Source organism: Danio rerio, chromosome 4 (assembly GCF_052040795.2).
Source record: "Danio rerio strain M-AB ecotype USA chromosome 4, GRCz13ab, whole genome shotgun sequence".
NCBI lineage: Eukaryota > Metazoa > Chordata > Actinopteri > Cypriniformes > Danionidae > Danio > Danio rerio.
Window position 1 is genome coordinate 35,822,548 of NC_141024.2, and position 10,031 is coordinate 35,832,578.

General features: G+C 38.9%; 1 protein-coding gene across 2 annotated transcripts in view; it reads left to right on the forward strand.

Annotated features, from left to right (window-relative positions):
• Positions 1–10,031, forward strand: part of LOC137491263 (uncharacterized) — a 104,816-nt gene that overhangs the window by 15,631 nt on the left and 79,154 nt on the right. The window lies entirely within an intron of this gene.

The following is a 10,031-nucleotide window of genomic DNA, read 5'->3' on the forward strand; positions in this document are numbered from 1 at the left end:
AAAAAGTGTTGTTCAATGTCATAATTTTAAAAGGAACATTTATAGTTTTGTAAAAAAAAATAATAATCTTGTGGCATAGGAAAGTTGAATATTTGTAACCATTAATCCATCTGTTATAAATATGTTTGGAGCTTCATTTGGATGGGGAAAAAGGAAAGGCAATTAACAATGTTTTTTGTCTTTTTAAATGTTGCCAAGATTGTCACATGGTCATTTGTTGTTCTATATTAAAGTGCTAGTTCTTATAGAGGAAAGAGGTTACACAGTGCATTTTCAGCAATAACAATAACTGAAGATGTTGCGTTTTCTGCAGCTCACCAGTCAAGTTGTCTTTTTTTTTTAATGTTTTATTTATACATTGTGAAACATTACAAAAATTTACAAAGACATAAACATGTAACAATAAGCAAATACACTGAAGAGTATTTTGAGCAAATAGTAATAATTAAAATAAATAAACAATAATAAATAAAAATAAGATAATAAAAATAAATAGATAAATAAAATAAAAAACAACAACACTAGTGCAATCTTATATACATAAAAAAACAAGTCTACAATGTGTTGACCAGAAGTAGTTTCCCATAAAAGCTGGGCATTAGGGGGTGGGGACTCAATCAGAAGGAGCAGGGTCAAGCTGAAGAGTTTGGACATATTTGCGAAGGGGTTCCCATAAATTAATAAAAATAGTGCTAGTTCGGTGAAGAGAGTACCTAATTTTTTCTAATTTCATAAAATAAAGAACATTTCTTATCCAACAAGAGTGAGAAGGAGGGTGTGGGCTCTTCCAGTTCAGAAGAATTAATCGCCTAGCCAGAAGAGTTAAGAAAGCTACAAAGTCTACAAAATGAGAGGGTAAAGTCTGGTCGGGCGGAAGAACCCCAAATAAACCAATAATTGGACATGGTGGGATATCAACAGTGGTAATAGCTGATAGCGAGAGAAATATTTGTCTCCAAAAGGAAAGCAGGGAAGGACAGGACCAAAACATGAAATAAAGTAGCTGTACCAGAATGACACCTGTCGCACTCAGGGTCTACAGACGGATTGATGCGAGCTAGCCTGCTTTTGGACCAATGAGCTCTATGCACTACCTTGCATTGTATAAGCCTGTGACGTGCACAGATTGAGGAGGAGTTAACCCTGTTCAAGACCGCTTTCCATGTCTCCTCTGTAATCTCAATTCCCATGTTTTGAGACCAGGTGGTCCGTAAGTTATCAGAAGAAAATTGAAGATTAACAATTATATTAAATAATTTAGAAATTGAACCTTTAGCACAGGGATCTATGCCCTGTATTGTGTCTAGATCTGAAGTTGGCGGTGCATTTGGAAAGTTAACAAATTTTTTGCGCATAAAATCTCGAGTTTGTAAGTATCTGAAAAAATTGGATTTAGGGACATTAAATTGAGAGGCCAACTGACCAAAAGAGGCAAAAACACCGTCAATGTAAAGATCACCACAAGAAGCCAATCCAAGATCTCTCCATGAGGCATAAGCACTGTCCAAGATAGAAAGGTAAAACAGAGGATTGGAGTGTATTGGGGATAATAAAGAGATTTGGGTCCAAATTTTGTGACTGTTTTTTTACAATTATATTATTTGAATATTTAATTGGGGTCATTGTATATGGGAGGCATAAAAGAGCAGCCAAAGAGGACGACTTATTGCACGAGACAGACTCAATGTGCAGCCAAGAGGGGGGATTCGCTAATTTGCATGAATGTAGCCAATATAGAGTAGAGCGTATATTTGCTGCCCAGTAATATATTTGGAAATTTGGAAGAGCTAGACTACCCAATTGTTTTGTTCTTTGAAGTATACTTTTACGAATCTTTGGGGTTTTTCTGTTCCAGAAAAAAACTAGAAATAGAGCAATCAAGTGAAACAAAAAAAGATTTTGGAATAAAAATAGGAATACATTGAAATAAGTAAAGAAATCTAGGAAGTACATTCATCTTAATACAGTTAACCCTACCGATCAAAGATAAAGGGAGGAGAGACCATCGATTAAAATCCTGTGTAAGATTATTCACTAATGGGACAAAGTTGAGGTCAAATAAGTCCGAAAAGCTTTTTGTTACATTTATGCCCAAATATTTGAAACTTTGTAAGGAGGATTTGAAAGGTAGAGAACCTAATGGGTAATCCAAGGCTGCTGTATTAATAGGCATCAATTCACTTTTACTCAAATTTAATTTATATCCTGAAATCAGGCCGAAGTCTGCTAGCAATTTCAAACCCAAAGGAATAGAGGTACAAGGGTCAGACACGTATAACAAGAGATCATCGGCGTATAAAGACAGTTTGTGCTCCAACTCCCCCCTTTTTATGCCAGCCATTGCACTGGCTCTTAAAGCAATTGCCAACAGCTCAATGGCTATTGCAAATAGTAAAGGGGAGAGTGGGCAGCCTTGTCTAGTACCACGACCAAGTGAGAAATATTTAGAATAATTGTTATTTGTTCGTACACAGGCCATTGGAGATGTGTATAAAAGTCTAATCCAAGTTATAATTTACCAAATTTCTTCAGTCTTCAGTGTGTAAAGCCGATACCTCCACTCGACTCTATCAAATGCCTTTTCAGCATCCATAGAAATAACTAATTCTGGAGATGCATTTGAAGAAGAAGAGTAGAGAATATTTAAAAGGCGTCTAATATTGTGAAAAGAGTGTCTATTTTTAATAAAACCTGTTTGGTCTGGTGAGATTATAGCTGGGAGAACAGACTCTAAACGTCTTGCTAAAACTTTAGCTAATAATTTGACATCAGAACAAAGTAAAGAGATGGGACGATAGCTACTGCACTGGGAGGGATCTTTATCTTTTTTAAGAATAAGGGAAATAATAGCCTGTCAGAGAGAAGGAGGAAGGATACCTGAAATGCAAGACTCATTAAACATGTTAAGTAAAAGAGGAGACAATTTGTCAGAAAATGTCTTAAAGAATTCTGCGGGAAAGCCATCAGGCCCTGGGCACTTGCCATTCTGCATGAGATTTAGAGCAGTCTTAATTTCTTCCAATGCAAGTGGAGCTGCCAAATTAGAGGAGATATCAGAATCAATACAGGGTAAATTTAGAAATTTGAAAAAAGTGTCAAATTGAGCCTCTTCGACTATATTTTCCGAAGTATATAAAGAGGCATAGAAATCTTTAAACATGTCATTAATAGTTAGTGGGTTGGCTGAAAAACCAGTGGGGGTGGAGATTTGAGTAATATGATGTGGAGCTGCAGACTGACGTAACTGATGAGCAAGCAATTTACTTGATTTATCACCGAATTCATAATAATTGGAATAAGTTTTATGTAAAGCATCAATTGCCTCATCTGTGGTAAGCAAATCAAATTCTGTCTTTGTTGTGAGAAACCGAGCGAAAAGGTCAGGGTCTGTTGAGTTAGCGCATTTAGCCTGGAGGTCTGACAACAAATTAAGAAGCTTGACCCTACTTTCGTTCATTATTTTTTTCTTGTATGCTGCATATGAGATAATTTCTCCCCTTAAGTAAGCCTTGCATGCCTCCCAAATAGTCTTAGGTGAAACTTCTGGAGAGAGATTTGTAGAGATAAATAGATCAATACGATCATTAATAACTGCTATAAACTCAGGATCTTTAAGTAGTAAGGTGTTAAAACGCCAGGGTGGCCTAGACATTGAAAAGCCAGGAAGAGCCAGATCAAATGTAACAGCGGCATGATCTGAAATTACTATAGCATTATAATAAACACATGAACTAATCAATGGAAGCAAATTATTATCAACCAAAAAGTAATCTATACGGGAAAAAGAATGATGGACAGGAGAAAAAAATGAGAATTTTTTTGTATTCGGATTTAAAAAGTGCCAAACATCAGAAACAGCATATTGCTCCATAAAAAGCTGAATGATCCTACTAGATTTAGACTGTGCACAGAGTCTGGAAGATGAGCGGTCTAGAAGAGGGTCTAAACAACAGTTAAAATCCCCACCTAGAATTAGTTGGTTTGAGTGTAAATCAGGGAGGGAAAACAAAATTTTTTTGAAAAATGCCTCTCATCATTCCAATTAGGTCCATATACGTTAGCCAAAACTAAGCGAGCTCCGTTTATTAGTCCTCTGAGAATAATAAAACGCCCATTAGGATCCGAAATAACCTCAGAGACTGAAAAGGGAATCGATTTGTGGATGAGAATAGCTACACCTCGACTGGGAAGAAGGGCTTCTGTGGCTTTTGTTATCATCAAGGCAGGTCACGCAATCTAGTTTGGGCTTTAGCCCAAATGATTTAGTCTTCGGCCACAAAATTCGAGGTATACTTTCTGTTCTCGGCGATCAGTTAAAAGGCAAACAGCCACCTAAAAGTTTACTTGAATATGTGAATGGGTTTAAACGGCGCTTGATTTTAGCTGGTCAGGCAGCTAAAGAAAATTTGGAGAAGGCGCAGAGTAAAATGAAAACTCTTTTTGATCGTCGGTCTGAGCAGCGCGTATTTAAACCAGGGGATCAGGTTTTGGTGTTGCTGTCACTAGTGAGCTCTCAGTTCTGCGCAAAGTTTGTGGGACCGTATACTGTAGTGCGTCCATTGTCTGATCTTAATTATGAAATTGCAACTCCAGACAGAAAGGAAAAAACCCAAATTTGTCATGTAAATTTGTTGAAACCCTTTTTCTCCCGAGATTGTCAGGCTGATATTAAGTCATCTGGGGTCGTCAGTCTGGTCATTGAGGCGCTGGAAAAAGACCTCTGCGGGAGACTGGGAGGGGGGTAAGTTTTTAGATGATGCTGTAGTGCCACCTCGATTAAAAAAGTTCTGAGACTTTGAAAGAGTTGGAGGATTTGTTGTCTCACCTAACTGTTGTGCAGCGAGCGGAGCTGTCACATTTGATCCGAAAGTTTCCATCATTATATGTTCCATCACAAATGCATCTTATAGAGCTAACGTGGATGTGGGTGATGCTTCACCCATACGCCAGCGTTTTTATCGTGTCCCTTTTGAAAAACGCATTAAATTAGAGTCTGAGATTCAGTACATGCTAAAGAATAACATCACAAAACCTTTGTGTTCGAGTTGGGCATCGCCGTGTTTGCTGGTAAGAAAACCGGATGGAACGGATAGGTTTTGTACAGACTATCAAAAAATTAATAAGATCACTAAACCTGATGCGTTTCCTCTCCCAAGGATGGAAGATTGCGTTGATCAAGTGGGCTCTGCAAGATTTGTTAGTAAACTTGATTTACTCAAAGGTTAATACCTGGCAAATACCAATGAGTCCTAGGGCACAGGAAATTACTGCTTTTGTAACTCCTTCAGGGCTATATTCTTACTCCGTTATGAGCTTCGGGTTATGAAACGCTCCTGCGACATTTCAGAGGTTAATGAACCGTGTAGTATCTGGTTTAGAGGGTTGTGCGGTCTATTTGGATGACGTTATAGTTTACAGCGAAAACTGGGATCAACATATGAGACGGGTGAGAGAACTATTTAAACGTTTAGCTGAAGCTAATTTGACCAAGAACCTGGCTAAATGTGAATTTGCACGGGCAACTGTTTCTTATTTGGGCAAGGAAGTGGGCCAGGGTATGGTGCACCCTTTGCGTGCTAAAATCAGCGTGATCGATAATTTCCCTATTCCCATGGGCGTAAATCTGATTTAACAGTAGGGGGGGACAATAAATATAAAATTTCTTTCTAGCATTTTTTTGAAGGGGACACAAATGATACAGCCGAATTGTACTAATAAAGTAATGTCCCCACAGTTAAAAATGGTTTCATCATTATTATTAGCATGGAGACTACGTCATTATGATTTTTAAAAAGTTTTTCTCAGGTTCAACGACAAAGCAAATTTTTCTTCAAAACATTGTTTGTTGTGTTGTTTACAATCAGCAGACTGACTCCTGAAGCAGAATAAATGGAAAAGACATTTTCCATACTCTTTATAACTACTTGTTTACATTACATTTGTTAAAATGACAGATCATATTGTAAATCAGTGAGCCTGCGAGGTTCATCTGCTAAACACCCACAAATCTAAAAACATTTAAAAAATGTTCATCCCAAAAGACTTATCATTATCCCTTCAATAAAGCACAAAAAACTGATTATACAAAAATACAGTGGGGTTAGTGTGCACAGTGCTCATTTAGCAAATGCACAACTAAACAATATGCTAAATGTGGTTGTTAATGTTAAGTTAACATTATGCCAAGTCATCACAAATAAACAGTGCAAGGGAAACTGCTTTAGCATTAGCAACAAGCTAACGTTAACTAGATAAGTAATTTTAATCGCTAATACAGCAGACTCATAGACAATTGCATCTGTAATCAGCATTTTTGCCGCAACTAATTCATAAACAAGTATGTATTAAGTACATTGAAGAGAATCGCTTTATTTAAGGTGGATAAAACCCCCTACAGCCGCAGCCGCACACCTGATGTGTGCGTGTGTGTGTGCGGGTGAGATGAGAAAAAGCACACAGTGGACCGAACCACTTTGAGGAAGGGGAGGGGGAACTCAACTGTTTCTAAATGCATTTTAAATAATAAATGTTTTTTTCTTTCTACTTAGACAATTATTTTAGGTATATATATATATATATATATATATATATATATATATATATATATATATAAAATAATATACCTCAGCTGCTTTTGACACTGTCAACCACCAGATCCTGCTATCTACGCTCGAGTCACTGGGCGTTGCGGGCACTGTTATACAATGCTTCAGATCTTACCTCTCTGACAGGTCATTCAGGGTGTCTTGGTGGTGAGAGGTGTCCAACCTACAGCATCTAAACACTGGGGTACCTCAAGGCTCTGTTCTAGGGCCACTTCTCTTCTCCATCTACACATCATCTCTAGGACCAGTCATCCAGAGACATGGATTCTCCTACCACTGCTATGCTGATGATACCCAGCTATACCTCTCTTTTCATCTTGATGATCCCTCGGTTGCAGCTCGCATCTCAGCCTGCCTGTTGGATATTTCACACTGAATGAAAGATCATCATCTTCAGCTGAACCTTGCAAAAACGGAAATGCTTGTAGTTTCCTCTATTAACAAACTTCAATTAGTACAAAATGCAGCAGCCAGGGTTCTGACCAGGTCTAGAAAATATGATCATATAACCCCAATTTTATCCTCCTTACACTGGCTGCCTGTTAAGTTTCGTATTAAATTTAAAATATTACTTCTCACCTATAAAGCTCTAAATAATCTAGCTCCTGTTTATCTAACCAACCTTCTGTCTCGCTACAAACCAACTCGCTCTTTAAGATCTCAAAACTCAGGGCTTCTGGTAGTACCTAGAATAGCAAAATCAAGTAAAGGAGGTCGAGCCTTCTCTTTCATGGCTCTTACACTCTGGAATAGCCTTCCTGATAACGTCCGAGGCTCAGACACACTTTCCCAGTTCAAAACTAGATTAAAGACCTATCTGTTTAGTAAAGCATACTCTCAATGCATCACCTAGCGGGTTCCACACAGCATTCTGCATCTTGTTTATATACACTGCATCTTGTTTATATACACTATGAACAGCAGCTACGCTAATTATTTTCTTTATTCTCTATTTTCACCTGGGGATACTCATTCCGAGGTCCTCAGATTATGCGGAGTCAGTGATTGGATCCAAGACCAGCGACGAGATGATCTCAAGGATTCCATATCCGGGACCAGGCCATATCCTGAGCTGCTGCTGCGCTGATGGTCGTGGGGAGTGGAGAACATGAGTCTGATTCCAGCGACGCTCCAGGGACAGACGAGTCTTCGCTGAGGCCATCTTCCAGCCTCAACCACGGCGATTGAAGCTCTGCACAAGACTTTTGGCCAGAGGAGAAATTAAAATGGTCGTGCCCAACTAAGTCTGGTTCTCTCAAGGTTTTTTTTCTTCACTCCCATCAGGTGAAGTTTTTTTTCCCTCTTCGCTGTCGCCACTGCTTCGCATGGTTCAGGATTGGTAGAGCTACGCATCTATGAATTTGCTCTTCAGTGTTCGAACTCTCAGTAATGATTAAATCACTGAATCACTAAACTGAACTGAACTGAACTTAAACACTAAAACCTGAACCACACTGTTCCAGTTACTATGACCATTTATGTGAAGCTGCTTTGACACAATCTACATTGTAAAAGCGTTATACAAATAAAGCTGAATTGAATTGAATTGAATACTAGCTGGGCTTCCAGCTAACTCTATCAAGCCTCTTCAACTGCTCCAAAACGCAGCAGCACGAGTGGTCTTCAATGAACCTAAACGAGCACATGTCACTCCGCTGCTAGTCCGTTTGCACTGGCTGCCAGTTGCTGCTCGCATCAAATTCAAAGCTCTGATGTTTGCCTACAAAGTGACCTCTGGCCTTGCTCCATCTTATCTGCTCTCACTTCTGCAGATCTATGTGCCCTCCAGAAACTTGCGTTCTGTGAATGAACGTCGCCTCGTGGTTCCATCCCAAAGAGGGAAGAAATCACTTTCGCGAACGCTCACGCTCTATCTGCCCAGTTGGTGGAATGAACTCCCTAACTGCATCAGAACGGCAGTCACTCGCTATTTTCAAGAAATGACTAAAAACTCAACTATTTAGTCTCCACTTCACTTCCTAATCTGCAATTGCCTCTCTGGATATCACACCAACTGTACCCCCCCCAAAAAATAATAAATACTAATATTACTAATATTTTCCTTCTTAGACTTTACAGACCTGAAACTTGCCTATAGCACTTATTCATTGTTGCTCTTATAGTTGTGTAAATTGCTTACTTGTCCTCATTTGTAAGTCGCTTTGGATAAAAGCGTCTGCTAAATGACTAAATGTAAATATATATGTATATTTTTCACAATTCAGTTTTTTTTTTATAATTTAAATATAAACATTTTTTTGGGGGGGACAAGCCTCAGATGGGAGGGGACATGTCCCCCCCCCCGTCCCCCCCGGGATTTACGCCCATGCCTATTCCGTGTACCAAAAAAGAGCTGATGTGGTTTATTGGAATGGCCAGTTATTATCGTGGCTTTTGCCCAAACTATTTATCGGTCATTTGTCCGCTGACTAATCTATTAAAGAACTCTGTAAAGTTTGATTGGTATCCACACTGCCAAAAAACTTTTGAGAATGTGAATTTGTTATTATCCTGTGTTGGCAGCGCCCCAAAGTGGTCTTCCCTTTGAGATCCAGGTTGACGCAAGTCACGTGGGAACCGGAGCGGTCCTACTCCAGACTCAGTCTGATGGATTAAGTCATCCAATATGTAGTTTCTCACGCAAATTTAATTTGTATCAATTGAATTACTCTGTTTTTGAGAAGGAAACACTGGCGCTTATCTGGGCACTTCAACACTTTGATGTGTATGTGGGAGGAGGTTCCCCGGTGGTTATTTATTCGGATCATAATCCTTTGACATTCCTTCATTTATTGCAGAGTCCGAGTCAATGCTTAATGTGATGGATCCTTTTCATACAACCATACAACTTGACGATTAAACACATTAAGGGAATTAAGAATATCTTTGCGGACACTGTGTCGCGTGCCCCTGTGGAGGAGTAAGGCGGTATTTTTGGTCTCCCACTGATGTCACTGACCTACTCCTGAATGTATGTTATTATTTGATTTAATTTGGTGTGGGATTTTTTTTAAGGGGGGTGTGTTAGGCCTGCGTTGTTGTGTTTTTGTGCATTGATTTAATTCCTAGATTGGGGGCATGCCTTCAGCGCACCTGATGCTGGTCGGTGCCCTTATTTAAACCCCGGCAGAGAGCTTGTCGGGGCCGCTGTCCATTCACTTGGCAGTTAGCCAGAGCCATGCTCCTATTTGGGCATTATGCTTTGTTTCGCATTCATACAATATCACTGACAACATTTACCGCATCCATATATTTGCATTTCACACTGATTGAACATACTGATACTGATATTTTTGATTATATAATTTAAATTGACTTAAATAAATCTTCTTTTTGATTATACTTCTCTTTGTCGTCTCCCTTATTATGTTACATCCCTGAGCCAGGTGTAACAATATTAAAAATGTAATTGTTTGACAAATGCTT